The 18,023-nt window shown below is 44.6% G+C and overlaps 1 protein-coding gene across 3 annotated transcripts in view; it reads left to right on the top strand.

Annotated features, from left to right (window-relative positions):
• The window catches only part of LOC126919889 (uncharacterized), a 165,034-nt gene that overhangs the window by 32,605 nt on the left and 114,406 nt on the right, over positions 1-18,023 (top strand). The window contains exon 1 of one of the 3 annotated variants that reach the window (XM_050729588.1): positions 4,488-5,146. The exons of 1 other annotated variant lie outside the window; for it this stretch is intronic. The gene's annotated coding sequence lies outside the window, so the exon portion shown is untranslated. Of the gene's footprint in view, positions 1-4,487; positions 5,169-18,023 lie in introns of those variants that run through there. One more of the 3 variants, XM_050729580.1, reaches the window with a different exon arrangement.

Here is an 18,023-nt window from a genome sequence, read left to right as displayed (position 1 = left end):
CATGCTTGATCGGACGATTATTTATACCCGTCATTCACGAATCGACGGCTTGTTGACCGTTAATCGCGAACGCGCCCCTTGTCTGTAAATCATTTAACGAGCATAATACTTGATACGTTGTAACATCTGCAGTGAATATTCGTTTTTACTCGTGGAAAATTATCCTCCATTATTTATCGTAACGAAAGTAACGCCAGCATCTCACCGTTGCACTTGCTAATTCTTAAGCATCGACCGTGTGTCCCCTCTGCGGACCGTTAGAATTCGTATTCATCGTCGACTACCTGCTAACCTGGCGCGATCCAACCGATACGCCAAGGAAATTCTTTTCCTCCTGGCTCCTTAAAGATTCCACTTTCGCACCGTCTCGTATACCTGCGGCTACCGTCACCCATGTGCATCTTCCCAGAAAGTCTCCCTGTTTTCTTCGAAGCACAGATAATGACAGATACAGGGATTTCTATTATAAATTTCTTCTCATTCTTCGCCGGATTTATAATTCTTTTGTGACCGTTTCCGGGACACTGACGGAAAAGCTGGTTTGTGTCCGAATGCTGGTATTTCGTCGGGATCGAACGTCACCAGCAAGGAAGGGCCCGCCGCTCCGCGTAAGCTGAGTGGCTGGTCAAAGACAACGGCATGCGAAACACAGAGAGAAATTCCGTGGCAGATTATGCAGATCTGATGTATTTGCATTTAGTTAGCATACATGCCGTTTGTTGCACGGCCGGGTCTACGGTATGGACTTTCATCTATTTATCATAAAAAGTACACGGTAACAGATCCCGATGGATCCCTTTGTTGCTCTCGCGCCACCTCATCCTAGTTCGATTAAAGAATTCTTTTTAGACTTCATCGTGCCTTATTCATGACATCACGAAATTCTCCGGATTCACGTACATTTTACGATATATTTGCATTGTATCTTTGTGTCTCACGTATGCAAGCACAAAGTGGGACGATCGATCTGTCACGATTGCTTCGTTGTTCTCGCAATGAGATTACGAAGGGTGGCCGCGTTCGACCAACTGGAATAACGATGTACACAAGTCGTAAGTGAGCGGAACTTTAAAAGTTACCGTTTGCTTTCACGCAGGCGCAAAGTTGCCGAAACAGAACGATATCACGGTAAATTATACCGTTGCAACGTTATTTCGGTGGAACGTGACTGGTCGGTGGGAGAAACAAGGCGATTAACGTTTCGGCGATACGGGCCACTGAAATTTTGCGAATCGAGCGATATAGTGCGGCAATTACGCGAACGCGGAACCCAACCGTAAAAGGGAAAACGCGCGTTAAGGAATCATGTCCATTCTCAAGGTCGACCGGTATCCTACCGGCCCCTACCGTAGACTGCATAACGCGTTTCTATTACGCGGTCAATTGCAGCGATTGTTGCGTGCCTCTCGCAATCAGCGCCACCGAGCCTGCACGTGTGCTTTCTCTTTCTCCTCTTCTGCCACACCGCCTTTTTCCCTTTTTTCCCTCCGTTAAAAATAGCGGTAAAATATACGCGTTCCTTGATTTATAGCTATTAAAATTATACCACACCGTTCCCGCGATCGGTCCATGAAGAATAGGATTAATTTAACGCGATTAGATACCGAGTGACCGATGTCGTAACAACAGCTGTACCGCGTGGCGCGTCGCAAGTGTAAGTACGATTGCCGCGAAAAATAGCGAAACACAAAGAGGCTGTCACAACTGGCAAATTGCCAGGGAAAGATTGACGTTTAATGGGTGTCAAAATAACAATACCAGCGTTGCGGAGATTAGACGGTTCGCACAGCGGCAAACGAGGACTTGACGAGGGGGAATGATAATTCGGATAAAATGAAACGATCGATAAATCACGCAGCGAATGTGATTTTATTTTTGGTAATTCTTCGCCTGTTAGTTAAATTCATAGAAATTACGATCTCCTCTCGTGTCTACTCTAAATCACCTTTTCGGAGTATCTACGTGGTGTCAGTGCACGAAGAACGGTCACTTCTACTTTAGATGCGAGATTTCTTTCTGAAATTCGATCCTGATTGCTCCAGATATGAGAAAGATGAGAAAGTTCTTGTAATAATCTTCGACCCAGTTTCTCAAATGATGCAATCTCGAAATCCTTTCGGAGGAGGTCACATTGCACAATCCTAGAGAGATGATCCCGAATTTAGCAATCGCGGGTCTGTAGCATCGAAACGGAGGCAGTTGATCCGGTCATCAGGACACAAAAGCGATTGCGCCACGAGAAAATAGCGTAATCATGGTGATTAACGAGAAAACTATGTCTCCGATGTGTTCTCCGCGGTGCTTCTAGTCGGAGCCAGTCGACGATCGGAAACAGGCAGCCACGTGCGTGACACGTATCGTGACGAACAGACAATGCCGCGGATCGATACGTGGCACAGCAATTTAAATACAAGCAGACAGTGACACGCGGGTTGCGCATACCTTCGCTTTCTTTCGCGACAGAGAGCCTAACAGAGCAACAAGCGAGCTGCGGCGCGTTCATGAGCAGGACGCCGCGTTCTGTTCGATGGCCGTCACCGAGAGTAAACGCGATTGGTAGTCGATCATCTGCCGTGCTCTCGGGTATTTAGGAATAGTTTAATAGCAGCGATCATTGACTCAACTTCCAAGCAGTGGTATGGACAACGTCGTCCTTGACAAAAGGCAAGGCAGATGGTCAGCAAGACGATGAAACGATGGAGCGTCTTACTAAACGTGGCACGGTGGTATGCGTAGTGGCTCGTGTGTGACTCGGAGCGCACGGACGCCTGTTTATTTTCAAACTGGTCAAGAACAAGAGGAATGTTGAATACGTGGGAGTGCAGCAGCATTCATAAACTTTCTACGAAAAGTGTACAGGAATCGATCATTGTTCGAATTAAATTACGATTTTTCTTCCTTTATGACTTCTTTGGAAGGAAGGGACGAAAGATTTGGGAGATTCAAAATGGATATCAAAGATTCATTAGCGGACAAGAGTGTATTTTGAATAGTGCGTGTCCCTCGAAAATACGAAATCGCAATTTTTACGTTACATTGGTAAACGGCATGGCCGACCCGTAAAGTCTCGCCGAACTGAAACGTACACGGACAGCATTATGTAAGTATACTCATAAACATGTAATAAACGCGCGGGTATGCCGCGTTTTAGTCACATTTTATGGGACGGAGGCCGCGTGGGTGAAGGAAGCGAGAGAACTCGCCACGAGTTTTATGGTATCGAGAATGTACATTTCTTTGTGGAGAGACCACCGATGTCCACGATAAACATTCGGGTGTATCTACAGGAACGGTAATCCGTTATCATTGAATTTCGTTTTACTGCCATCGTTCACCGGATCGAATGGTGTCAAGAAACCTGCGAAGAAGTGAAACGCGCGAGAAAAGGCCTTAATGACGCGATTACGAGATTAGATCTAAATAAAGCTGGCCGGTGTGCGTTCTAGAAATATTACCGCCCACGTGGAACAATTTCGAAGAATAAACAACACCTGCGCTTAGAAGATTCATCAGAACGCGACGGAACTTTCTTCCTATGCGAACCGGTACAACCCGTATGGAGGTTAAGTTGACTTCCTTCATTCCTTGAAATATTAACATATTATCACAGAGTGTTGGATTAAAAGGTTTGCCGCGTAATTCCGATATCATCGTATGGGTTTTAAGAGCGAGCGTTCTAATTGCAAGACTGGATTTCTCGACGACATCGCCGCTGTGCGCTAATGTAAATTCGTCAGGGAGCCACTTTATCTTCGTCGCGGCAATCCGATGTGATTAACGATAACATTCGATTTGACGGAAAAGAAATGTATCGCCTCGCGTACGCGATACGCCACGAATTTTTATACGTCTCATCCCGCACCTTGGTACCGGGTTTTGCCATTAAATAACTTTTGCTCTTATTTATCATCTTCAATTTCACATTCCGGGATATGCAAATGAGACACGGGTTGCACGACGAAACAAACGTGGCACGAAAAGAAACTTCCAAGCGCCTTTTTTATCTGTTCTTTCTTTTTTAACAATTGCGCTACACCCACATCGCGAGTGAAAACGTCATCGCGATAAATTGCTTTCACTTCCTCGACGATTTCGATAGAGACCAATCGTCAAGCTGAGAATTATCAAATGCGACGATGAATCGGAAAGAAATCGAACTTCGGTTTAGTTTGCTCTCGATTTCAAGAGAAGCAATTGAATGATTAAAAACTAGAAAATTGCAGAAAGAAGTCGCTATACTAGTCTAGATGTAACAGCACGTTAATTACCGTCTATCTCGACCGCGAATTTCGCATGGCGAATATTACAACAAACTAGAAAATCAACATCACGGACAAGAGAGGAAGATAGGGGACAAAGATGCCGGTATATAGGGAATAAAGAAACACAGAGAGGAGGATAATAGACATAGATTATACCAGCCGGTGGGGGCAGTACGGCGCGGAGGAACGAAAGAAGCGGGGTAGAGCGGTCGTTTGCCTTGGGTCGGCTTCGAACCGGAGAGTCCGAGCCCAATCCCGAGAGCCCGAGCGCAAACCCAAGCTCGATCCCGATTCCGATCCCGCCTGATTTCCGTCCGCGTGCATTCCATCTCGTGGGTTCGGCCGCGGTCGGTCAGAGTCGAGCCGACTCGGCTTCGTTCGCCGTTTCTCGGCCCCTCTGCTCGGTCATGCTGTCGTGCAACTTCGGCTACAGTCGTGTATCAGAGCTCGTGCGGAGTGGATCGTGGAACGCGCCTCGTTCCGAACTCGACGGTGGAATGACGGTGTCCTTTCTGTCGTCGTCACGAGACGCTAAGAAAGACGCTTGTTCGCGCATTAACGTTATACCTGCCCCCGCGACGATGTCACCGTGACAACACGATCGTTTTACCGGTCGATTATTATTAACGAAAGATCTCGCACGTGGTGTAAAGCGGGGCAGGATTCAGCCGGCGCGTTAACGTGCTGTGCGTGTAACAGTGGATGTGCTCGTTCGGTCTCTGTCGCTCTCACGGTATTACCGATCGTTCTAACCTCTCTCTCCGACTTACTCTGTGTGCCTTCTACGAACCACGACCGGTCGTCATCCTGGATATCGTTTGTCCGTTGGAACCGGGCCCGCGCGTAGCAACCGCAAGAAAACCTAGTCGACGCTGAATCAACAGGTGGGAATCTGCCAACTTACAGGTATCTATTTGTTTTCATTTTTCTATTTCGTCGGTCTCCACCAGCTGTCAGTTCGCTGCCAGGTGGCATAGAATACGACGACGGCTGCGATCCCCTCGGATTCCATGGGCTTGCGAACCCGAGACGCTCTAGGCGACCTCGACTCGTCGGAGTTGTTGTTTCTTGCATTTCTTGTGGAAAGCGGAACAGGGTACCTGGCGTTATGTTCTACTCGTACACCTGCATGGTTGATCCTCGTTTCCCTTGAGCATTGTACGCGTTGCGTTCTCCTTTTTCCTTTCGAAACCGAGAGTCGGAGTTGTTCCACGTGCAAACGAAAATTATACGATCGTTATATAATGGCTTCGTAATTGTTACCTCGATCGCGTCGATCGAACAAAATTAAACGTACTGTCATTGGGCTTCGATCACGTTATCATCGTAAACACTCATTTTACTCATAATCGCGTTGTTTTTCGAACGTAATCATTTGCGAAAAATCGAGCATGGCGTACAATGCGCGCGCATCACGTCGTAATTCTCACACGGTGAGAAGGAACGAATCGCCGCGTATTTTAACGGGTCGCATTTCTTTCGTTTGCACGGGCAAGCTCGAGAGATAACGATCCTTGCCGGATCTTCGGTATTTGTGTGTTGCTCACGAGCAACAGCCTCAGCAGCGGCGGCAGGAACGAGCTCGCAACGGGATATCTAGACACGAAGTGCGCGCATCCCCGATTGTATGTACTCACCATTAACAGCACGCTAAACATTCTCAGAGAATTTTTCTCACACACGGACCTCGACCATTTTCCGCATGACACATTGTTCTTTCGGATTGCTTTCCACTAGGAAGATTGCATGTTCTCCCGTTACCTCGTTTCGTTTATACGTTCAATAGCAATTTTCGTATTAGCGTGTATGGAAAATGTGTTAGTAAGTAGCATCAGTCTTGGTGAAACGTTTTGGGTCTCTTTGTTGATGTGCTTGTTAAAGTGCTTAGGATATCTCGTGTTTGGACAGTGAGTCAAACGTGAAGGTTGAAAGAAGGAATTTACGTCTGATATGGGAATGTTTTTAATATACCTATAGCTTGTATATAGCGAATAGATTGTTTGTAAGATCGCGACTATTTAATCATTTAACTACACATATATGCCTCTGTAGCCCTATATTTTCATGCATACTCGTAAAATTTCTAACTTTTATCTCACAATCTTTCTCTCTTTCTTTCGTTGTTTTATTTTCTTCCTTTCTGACTCATCAGTTCGTAAACCTTGAACCGACCGATTTTCCAATGAAAAATTCACACGCGCACGGCGTTGTATCGTTCAGTAAGTACGTCGGCCTTGACATCGACTCAATATACATATACTCTCGAGTGCCTTGACCTTTACGTCGATAAATCCGTGGGTTGTTTCTTCTTCGCGTCGTCGAAGGTCGAAGCCGCTTCCTTCCCCGGACTTTCGACACGATAGTTTTTCGTACGATCTGCCTGAAGCAACACGAATCGATGAAATAACACCGCCCAGGCTCTATGTCTGTTTTTCGTTCGACTCTGTCATTCAGGTCTGAAAATCGAATAATTAAGCCCATTCAATGTGTCATTGTCAGTTAATACCGAAGTCCTAATAGAATTAATTACCGCAATTGAATAGAAATATTCGTCCAGTAATTTCGGCGACCTTGATGCTAATACTTGTTTCTGGAAAGGATGTAGCGAGAAATTGACATCGAGTATCGCGAAACTTATCTACGGTTGTGCTTGTTTCCCTGGTTGCTGGTTGCAATTGAAGACTCGCCTCATGAATGAATCATGACCAGCTTTAAGGACAGAAGGATCCTGCCGTATGAGGAACCTCACGTGCTACCGGCCATCGATATCAACGTACCTACCTACGCTTGTTAATTACGGTCTCGGGCAAAAGTTGAATGAATAAGCAGAGCTATGCTGGATACCCGAATATGATCCTTGTTAAAATACCATTAACTTATATACCGATCAGGTCGAATCGACCGAGGTCGCGACCTCTCGTCAGCGAATTAAAGTGAAAGTTCGTCTATTCGCCTCGTGTCTGACGCTTTGAGTTTCTTGCTTCTTGTTCATCAGGAGCTGTTTCACCCTGGAACACCCATAAACGGGTTGTTTTTGCTCATCGTGTGTCTATCAAGTTTGCTATCACGAATAAATGAAAATTTTGATTGGGAGGGAATTTATGCGGGCTATTATGGTGATTATATGGAAGCCATGGAAAGCAACGAAAGTAGGGTAACGAAACCACTCTTTATAGATAAAATCTGAATTTGAAACGCTCGTGAAACGTTTCAGTTGCCTTGCTTTCGACGGCCGTCAACCGACATTCATACCGTGGCACGATTAGTAATTCAAACACGCGTTTTCACGCGAATCCCCCCGATTTCCTAGCTAGCTCGTCAGTAAATATTTGTTCAGTATTACGCGTTGCTACATGTCATTGTGTACAACGTGTACTAAGTGTACCTATTCAGCGTGCCACGCGAATTCTAATTCAACCGAGTGTTAATATATAGTGAAGATACAACATCAAAGATCAGGAGTTTAGTAAATGAAAGGAGACATGACGCACGGCGTAAACAACACACACATTCATTGCGTATCCACTACGACAACCTTATTGTCGAACTAAATAGTTCGTAGTTGAGTCGTAACAGAGAGCGAGGTTTTTTCCGGGGTACATATTGACTTTTAGAGATTCTTCAATGAAGCGGGAGTACCTGCACGTAGTTTTTCTTGGAAATACTACCGCGAGGAATCATTCGATAAAATTAAGTTCCTTCTCACGATCGTATTTCATTGAACTCGTGAAACTGCGATTCTGTCATTAAATATTGTTGATTGATAGGAAAAAAGCATGACACTGGCAGTAATTGTTAATATATGGAAAACAAATTACGCAAGCTTATTCCTTTCACTTTCTATTTTAGATAAATCTCGATCACACGAATTTTCCCCGACGAGTGATAGAAAATAGATTGCTCGAATATAAATTATCACGGCACTGGATTCGATACGACTATAGCATAATATTGTTCGTTTTTGTTTTCACGCGAGAGCTCACGAGCATTGCGCGATTCCTGTCTCAATGACTCTAGTACTTTCGAAAAAATCCTGTGATAGATCGTTTTTTAAGTATTATCTACCAGACTGATGTAATAATTACCAGCATAAACAGGTATCGATGTACGTACGTACATGTGAAGACGATTCTCTTATCCCCAGGTAAACCTATGGGAATTACTTGTCGGTCGTATTTCGAGATCATTACCGTTGATTAATTCGCTATGTTTCTGTTTTGCTTACCATCTAACGAGTTGCCGCCATTCGATCAATACCGAGCTTATCACGTTGCACATGTATAATAATTTAACGATATAACGCGACGACGTTATAGCTAGCAGTACTTGTTGACTTTCAACACTTGTTGCATGCAATCTCGCCTTAAGTCTCACAATGTATTATGTTTCGTCCAGCTTAATTATTATTCGAGTAATATTATGCAAAGTAGCCACGTGCAATTTTTCAATCGACGTAAGAACCTTGGCGTAGCATCTGCTCGGATATCGGTCAAGGTTTCAGAGGAAATCGTAGATCCGGTAAGAATCCGATAGGAATTGTATATACAGAAACTTTTGTCCCGAAAGGAAGAAAAGCGTTTGCATGGAGCATAGATGAAACATCATTGCCTCTAATAGAGCACGTATGGCTTGACGACGCTGTGCGGGAGGTGTTTCGGTTTCCCTCTCGTGGATTACGTGAGTTCGTGGTAGTCACAGTAAATATAGGTCTCTGGCTCCGTTGCTCGCACCTCTTCTCACCGATTGCTGGTTGGAACGGCAAGCCAGTTTGACTAGAAGACGTTCCAGTTTTCTCACGAAGTTAGTAATATTCTGGGTCACTCGCACGAATTCGGGAGATATTCGGACTTTTAACTCCGAGGCGTTCTTGACGCCGCGAGAGGGTCATTATGGTATATCCGTGAGCAGTAGAAACCCGAAGGAGCAGTTCGACTTGCTGCTCTGCTACGAATTCATATTAGTATCAAACACGGGAGGAGAATTATGTAGCATGACGAATGGCCGGGTCATTAGTGACTTGCTAATCTAGGAACTACTATACGAGGGCACGGAATTTTTCTGCACGGAGCAAGCCCCAGACGCTTAAGAATGATCGTGCACCACTAACGTAAGCCAGATCCGTGGCTCGCTGTTCTACGGTTCTACCGTAAATTGCCCATGCTAGAAACAATAATAATCGAAGTTTATTTGCCCGTGCGGCTATGTGCGTTACTCAATGTAGGAATCGGGCATTGCGTTTTATTACGTTGCTCGAAGCGAGCAATTAGAGAATCACGTTCGCAAAGGCGGTTCAGGATATCAGAGGCGGAAGAAACGAACCGTACATCCAGTACGCTAATATTTACTTCGAATACCTCATGTTATCTAGCGCGTCGAGCCGTCTAAAGTACCTACGAAGAGTATGAAGTCATTCGGACCGATGATCCGGCAATTATTTGGACTGACTCACTTCGACGCGAACGATCTCAGAGTAAAGAGTTGTTGGACGAAAAATATCGCCGATGTGTCACTACTTGAAGATATCTCACGACGCGAAACTGCTGAATGATTATATCTGAAGCGACGATCTGCGATTTACTTGGTCGACGACGGTCTAGCCTGCGTATCTCGAAGCATCTCGAGCATTTCTCTCGTAGCCGTTTCTCTATCCGGTCGGCCTCCTACCGTTTCGCACGTCTGGGCCGGTTGTTCTATAGCAGAGCAGCGGATGCTCGCCGGACGACGAAACCGGATGTCCTTCGCTCGGAGAAAAAGAGAGATTAAACGGGGAGTAATGTAGGATAACGAAGGGAATGGGTAGACGAGCCGGTGAATACCGAGGGAAGGAAGGAAAAGATCGGCCTAGCAAATAACTTTCGCATTAATATTCCTGTTGGCAGGCAATAGCCATTCTCCACAGGCAACTATCCGGAGTAACTATAATCGACGATTGAACCGTAATCTTAAGAAATCGATGGGGTTGAGGGTTGGAGATCGAGAGGAAGTAACGTGTACGAGCAATGGGATTCTCTTGAACCCATCGGTTGTTACTTGTTGCGTTTTGATATTACCTACGTGCAATTTTATTGCATACTATTGGCGATTTATGATAAACGACTCGGTAAATCTCTGGAATGCATTAACACCAGACTGTTATTATCATTTAAGTGGCGGGATTTCCTATCGCATCAAGTCATTCCAACCTACCTCGTGGTTATCTTTTGAAAGTGCGGATCAACCTGAATTAATCTGGAGACGAGACAAATTTCCGTTATATTCCATTTTCCCTGGGCAATTTAGAGTAAAGTTGATCGACCGGATTGACTTGTGTTATCGGAAAGAGCCTTGAGATGTCTGCCAAGTATTCACGGCCATTTACACGGCGTCCAACTAAATTTAGTCTCGTCGTCGCTCAACGTCGTTGCTTTTCTCCCATTGTGTTCAAGAAAAGGAATGATCGATTTAACGCCGTGTATTCGATGCATCGAGACGACGATACATCTCGGATTTAGCCGCAGGTTCAACGCGACGGCGATTTATAATCGATAATAGATAACACGATGGAACAGACTCCAGCGGAGAGGTAGTCTTTGCGTGCCTTTTGCTCGAACCGACGATTCGTGCCGCGGAGCTCGAGTCATTTGCGACAATGAGCGATTCTGCAAATGTCGATGACACGTCGCACAAAGCAAACCGGTCATTGTGCAAGCGATTCGCCCGCGAACTATGAACGACCCTTGGGTATTCACTGGCGTTCTGACCTGAGCGAAACTTCCAGCCAGCTAACTGTTTTCGAGATCGTACTAAAACTAATCTAACTCTCCATCATCCTTAATATTTATCTTGAAAGTTTTGTGACAAAACATAAAAATCGAGTGCGGAGAATGGTAAATACATACGGATTCGTGCTAATGCAAAGAAGATAAGTTATCTTGAGCAGAAACGTGGACAAAGGAAACCAACAATGGCTCGGGATTTTTCTCTCGGCCGGGTTAAATATTATCCTTTCCATAGTCAATACGTTATCTGCTCATTTCCATATGATAGGTCAATGATAAGGTTTAAAAACGTTCACCGGTTCGCGCGCGACCGCGACGCGTTGAATCCGGTTCCTTTCTTTTCACGTTTGTTTCGCGCTCGAGCAAACCCGAGTGCCGGCGTCGCAGCAGAAAATCAAACTTTATCGAAGCCGATGATCTCGAAAAATTATGAGAGTCCTTGACTGAAATAAGGCCACGTATATCGCCTCTTACGGAATCCCAATCGCGATATATGCAATCAGTGTTTTAACCGACTCGTTGTCGAGCAATCAGCCCGAGAAAAGAGAGAATTCCAGATAGAGGAAAAGAAAGTCGCATAATAAACCGTCTTTATTACCAATCCGAGATTCCTGAAATCGCACAACGTGAATTGCAAGCGATAGTATAGAATTTACGATAGATAAACATTTTTCCTCGGTCGCGATAATATCGTACTGTTAACATCTCGCAATTTTATTCCTCTCGCGGAGTCCAACTTTTCTACGATGTCCCGCAGACTCGATTATCAGAATGCTCGACGAGTGATTGCATCGAGCTTATTTTATTCGTCGGTACTATATTATATCGTAGATTTCGTAACGAGAATTCCTCGCTTCTTCTCGAGATAACCGTTTGTTATTTATGCTACGGACTTCGCATTCTTCGGGAAGACGGTATCGAGATTCATCGATATCGATCATTTTATCGGATCGTTGCACAGAGAAGGAGATAACAGTTGCAAACGGTAGCCGAGCATAAGATTTCCGGTAGTCGTGATACATCTGGTAGAACTGTGTTTCATCACTTCAGCTGTTATCTAGTAGCGAAGATTACGTATTTTACTTTTTCTGATTTCCCCGCGGTTCGAAGGATCGCGAATTCGATAGTTGAGCGACGATGCGTGGACGCCGCTACATCGATTTCTATATTCGAAGTGAGTATAATACCATTATTACTTTAATTAACGATCGCTCGGCTATGTGACTGCAAGATGCGCCCAAGCGTGCTGTTATTCGACACGTTTGGTACACGAAACAATGATAACGGTTAACTAGCTCGCAGTCTGCTGTTTCGCTCGAATCCTTAGATACACAGTTTCTGCGAGATAGATAGCGATTGTCTCACTAGAGTTGGTCGTAAATTTATACAAAAGAGTTCCTTTGCTAATAGATAGATATATATATACAATAAACCATACGGACCTTGTATATTTTTAAGACCGCACTTTGTACAAGATGTTCGTATCTTTTTGTGTTTTACCGATGGAAAAACATCGGAATTTGCGAGAAAGCCCGTATAAATTCATTAGGAGATTTTGTGAAATCTGCTCGGTGATTTCTTGGCGAAAATATTTGTCACGCTTCATTTCGCCGACAGGATCGTTTAATGTTTTTGCTCTTGAATCCTTTCGGCAAGACAAGCATTAAGAAATTTTCGATACCGTTATCGAGATATCATTTTCCCTTTCCATCCTCAGCATTCCATCTTTGAATTACAAAGTGTTTTTCAATTGCACAATGATGTATTTAATAACATCGTGATTCGTAATAACCGCAATAACGTATCGAAATTAAGAATAGCGTCAGGCTAATGTTTCCTGTCCGTATCTCGCGAGGTTGCGCAAACTGAGTTCACTTGCGACAGACAATTCCCTGAATGTCAGGTTAAACGGCGCATGATCGGAATAGCGCGCGCTGTAATAATCTGAGAATACGTTGCGGCAAGAAATTCAAGGCAAATTTAACCGCTTTGTTATACGATTTCATTGCAACGTGGCGTATCTCGGTCGCTATATGACTTTCTTTTAGCGATCATTTCCTCGCTCGAAGAAACCCAGATGATTAGCGAATTGCCAATAACGCCTCGATCGTTTGTGCTTCGATTATTCTTTGGTATTACGTGGATATACTTCTCAGCAAACAATAAACTATAATGGACAAAATTATAGCCTTCTTTACATATCAATAACCTCTTGTCTTTCTTTCATCTATGACGAACTGGAGGATTTAAAATGTAAGTAATTACACTACAATAAATATTTATCGAACTTCATTGAAATACAAAGAATGTTTTCTACCTCGAAAAGATCCTCCGACTGTCCATTTTGTTCTTGTTTAGAATTAGCCCACGTGTGAAATATCTCTGTGCTCAAAGTCCAAAGGATAATGGATTAGACCGAGCTTGAGCTTTCTGGTAATATCCTGTTGCGCATTGTTTGCATTCTCGTACAGTATTGTAGTCCAAAATGAAAGCAAGACGAACGACAGGGTAGGTTGGTCGAATTCTTCGGTGAGGAGAAGTGACGAAACGTCTCTGAGAAATATTTTCATGATTCATGAGGACTCCGATACCTAGGTAAAATAGGGATTGTTATACCCTTTGCAGGTATTCGGCGTGATTGTTGACTTAGGTTTCGAACCAGCCAAGTAAATAAAGCCAGTGATGGAATCGAGGGCCAGTTGCTCCCTGGCATTCTTTCTCTTTTCTTCTCTCTCGCTACTCTTTCTCCTACATTCTGTGTCGTGATTTCGATACGAGCAAACATGGACGCTCGTTATCGCCGCTTTGTACGGCTCGGTTATCCTTCGAACCGGGATTTACCGTCGCAATAATTCGCGACGTTTACGACTGGGTGCTTGTCGATATTTGTCGCATGTTACACGAGCCTACTTTGCCAGAGATCGCCAAGGTACGAGCTTGCAGACGGGTCTGAATATCGTCCGAGGAATTTTAAAGTGGATTGTAGCAGCGGTGGCTCGAAAATCGAGGCCGGTGTAAAAGGAAAGGAAGGGGAAGAGCGACTGGAAAGGAAGAGAATTTGCTAGCAGCTACGAATTTGGCGATCGAACGTGTCGCGGTTGCGAAAGCGTTCCGGTAGGTTACGCGAAGATTCAAACAGTTTCCGCTCACTGTCCGATACGTACTAGGTACGAAGCGTTTAAGTCACTTTGTAGGCAAGTAGGTTGGAGATGATGTTATTTGGTTTATTTCTTGGTCTAACTCGTTTGCCGAGTACAGGAATTTTGAGCCGATACCAAGGAAAAGGATCATTACTTGCTTTACTGTTATAGTACCTTGTTCTCGACAGGACAATTACCGGTCGGTTAATATTAAAATTATCTAAATCGTTCTAGACATACGTATTTTTTCTCATATCGTTTATGCTACTCTCAAGGATAACGAGTACCAAGGACCGGATGAAAGGGGCAGTATATGAATTTAATTAATTCTACGCACTAACTATACTTTTAAACTCTTCATCCTATTTAATTATGCCAATTATCCTTAACTAACTCGAACGATTAGACCTATCTCAACCGTACAGATTCCAAACCCGTAGCTATTCTGTTCTCGAAACAGGATAAGATTGAATCAAATCATATAGCCGCGGCGCCACAGCGGCGACGATGCGACGCTCGACTCGCAACAGCTGATGTCGGCCTCGAACAGATTCGCTCGATCTCATTATTTTCACCGGGGTTACTTAACGGTACGTCTAGAAGAATCTGCGAAGCATGCTCGTCTCGAGCTGACACAATCGGGTCGCCTCGAACAAGGATTCTATCGCGTGTCCACCGCTTTGATCGCGAGATTTCACGAACGTCTGTCTTCTCTTTGGTGGCTTAGGTATTTTTCGCTACCGCGTGAAATTGTATCGCGACTCTGGTCGTCAGGTCGTGTTACGCCAGCTAGATATAAAAGCAGCGATGCTTTTATCCAATTCTATGCCACACGCGTCGCGTTTTCCGGACTAGATACGACCGCATTCCTGCCGGCGAACACGCGACGAACGCATGGAGACGCGGTTTTATTTTACGCCATCGTATACGTGAAATTCGTATCGACGAGCAAACGCGATGGACGAAGCAGCCTGGGAACGTTCAAGAGTACAAATCGCCAAGTGCTTTCTTCTTGGTAATTTAGTTGCACTTTTTGCACGTGAGAAACTTGATCGGAGATAGTTAAGGCAGGTATGTACGACGATCCAGATGAAAGTCGTATCAATCGGCCCTGGTTTTTCATTTGTAAGGTACTATTGATTTGCCTGCTATGCCGATGACTGGAAACGCGTTAATTGATTTAAATTACACATAAAAGATAATCAAATCGACATTTCTGTCTCGTCCTTAATTGCTACCTGTCCATATTATTTTTATCTATGCTGGTATCTTAATTATAAGCTGGAAATATACATGTTGCCGAGATTACAAAAAACAATTCAACTTACATACTGCATCGATACCGATCTATTTATGAATAAATAGATCGTACGACTATGAAGAGACGAACCAAACTAAAAAATTGTGCAAATTTCATAATCCCCTCTTGGCTTCCATTGTTTCCTTGATTTGGATCGAGGAAAATCAGTTGGGTGATCGATGCCCATTGAAGCTTAATTAGCATCAATCCGACGTCGAGCCGCCATTACCGGGCAGTTATGTAAATGATCGCGAACGCTCGGATTAATGTTTCATTGTGCACCGATAAATTTCGCCGCTGCTTTGAAGTTTCGCGTCCATATCGTAATTGATGTAATGCGCCGAGCATCGAGGGTAGCGATCTGTCTCGCAGCGCGAGACTGCTCCGTTCCCGATCAGCGATCGGGTGAGTGGCAAAATCCAGCCGGTGTGTGTCGTTAACGCGGTTAGAACCATTTAGCACTGTCATGCCACTGGCTCGAGGAGTACCTTGTATTCCTACGCCTGCGCCATGGCTGTATCGTAACTTTCTCCCGATACGACTTACCCTCGATCGGTGCACGCGTGTACAAACGCGCGTGTTGTGCCCGCCGCATGTGTACTTAGATTATACCGGGTATATACTGACATTTGGAATGCTAATGTCGATTAGCAGAATCGATAACTATCGGCGGCCGCGTGCGGGAGTACGAGTTGCCCGGGTATATACCCACGCACTTAATGGTTGTTGCCGGTGCGTGTGTATCTGTGTACGCGTGTATGTGCAACGAGGCTTAACCTTTCCTTTTGTATGCGCTCCGCAATTTGCGGCGTGTCTGTTCCAGCCGTGTTTGTATAGCATCACGAGCAAACGCGCCGCGCAGGAAACGCGTGCCCCGATCGATGAAAGGCCAGAAGGAAATCTTGGCTTTGAGCGGAATTTTGGAGTCGCGTCGACGCGTGTTCGATTCGGTTCACTGAGAAATTGAACAGTCTGAAAGGGGGTGATTTACTGTCTAGACCGTTAGGCGCAGTTGGGAAAGATTTGTTTAGAAAATGGATATTATCCTGCTACGTTAGAAGATCGATGAACGTAAATCTTGATTTTCGATATGGAAAGGTGGAATTAGGTTTCGTATCGACGTTCGTAGACCTATTGCTTCAGATTCAAAGCACCTTGAAAGGGATTGATTTAAAGCCGCGAACATTGTGGCAGCGAAAGATTTAGGTCTGTGGGGGAAATATTGTACGTTTCCAAATGATAGAGTGTCTAAATGCAGCTCGGTTATGTCGATTATAAAATATTGAAACGAGGCATTAGTTTGATAGGTTTTCACTAAACGATTTTCCCCGTCGATGTTATCGGTGTGAAACGGTACCGTTATCCAGCGAGTTACGCAACGAACGCACTCGTGAGATCGGCATTCCACGGGATTTCGTATCTCCGTAGCGCGTCGTTGCTTTCTTGTGTGAAAACTACGCTTTGTGGGAATCAATATCGGTCTCCTTCGCATAATAATCGCGTAAAGACGTCGTTAAACGGCGAGAATAAATCCATTTTACCACGATTATTCACCTAAAATACACGCTGCGAGAATTATTACGATCGTAAGTGGTCGGTGAAATTGCACGTTGCGTGTTAATTTCGCTAACATTTCGACTGTAAAATCTCGACACGAACCATTCGTTCTCCCTTGTTTCGACGAATTAACCTATAAACCAGAAATAACGGAGAACAAGTAGTCTAAGATGATAATATACAGGATCTATCCACTTATATAGTTCGGTTGCGCATGAACAGCAGAGACTCGAGGGTGTTTATTAGAGTTTTTAACGAAGTAGCGTTACTAATGGATCTAGCGTATTAATCGAGGGGCGATGAAAGGCTTACGAGTCTCGTCGGACCGAAAAAGGAATCCACGTTATTATTCTCGCGATCGGTTGCGGTAGACGTGTGCATGGGGAAAGATCTCGCGAGAGGGTATTAATGCTGCGTAGCACCTACGCGCTCCGTGTCTCGATGGGATTTACATTTTCCGCCTTTGCTGTTACAACGGCGGAGGGTCTCAACTCGACGCTAGCCTCGAAATTAATTTGTAACCGGAAAACGTAGGTAAGTTTGATACCTCTGGCTCGAGGCTACGTATTACCGCGTACACCGACCCAGCGTTTAGAGTAGCAGGAGTGTGATTCTAATCAGTTTTTTATTCCAACCCGTAGCTAATATATCGGAACTCGATCTGATATAATGGGGTATTGTTCTAGGTAGTCCTACATTTATTCGGAACCTTCGGGCGTCTCGTTAGGGAACTAATTGAAACGATACCTTTTTTCCCCCTGGGCTCTACCGACTGGCTCTCCGTTGTCGAAACAACTGATTGATCACATTATTACGAGGCGAAACGGATTATTAGGAGTCGCAGCATAGCAGCGTAGAATGATAAGTGGGAAAATTAGTGGTCGGCAGTCGGGTGAAAACTGGTTATCAAGGACTCTCATATGTCATTTTATTAATGCACCTCAGCCACAGCACAGCTGTTATCGTATTTTAGCATTATGCGAAAAGTCGAACGCCTTCGCCACTG

This window comes from Bombus affinis, chromosome 1, assembly GCF_024516045.1.
Source record: "Bombus affinis isolate iyBomAffi1 chromosome 1, iyBomAffi1.2, whole genome shotgun sequence".
NCBI classification, from domain to species: domain Eukaryota; kingdom Metazoa; phylum Arthropoda; class Insecta; order Hymenoptera; family Apidae; genus Bombus; species Bombus affinis.
This window is presented reverse-complemented; position numbering and strand designations above follow the sequence as displayed.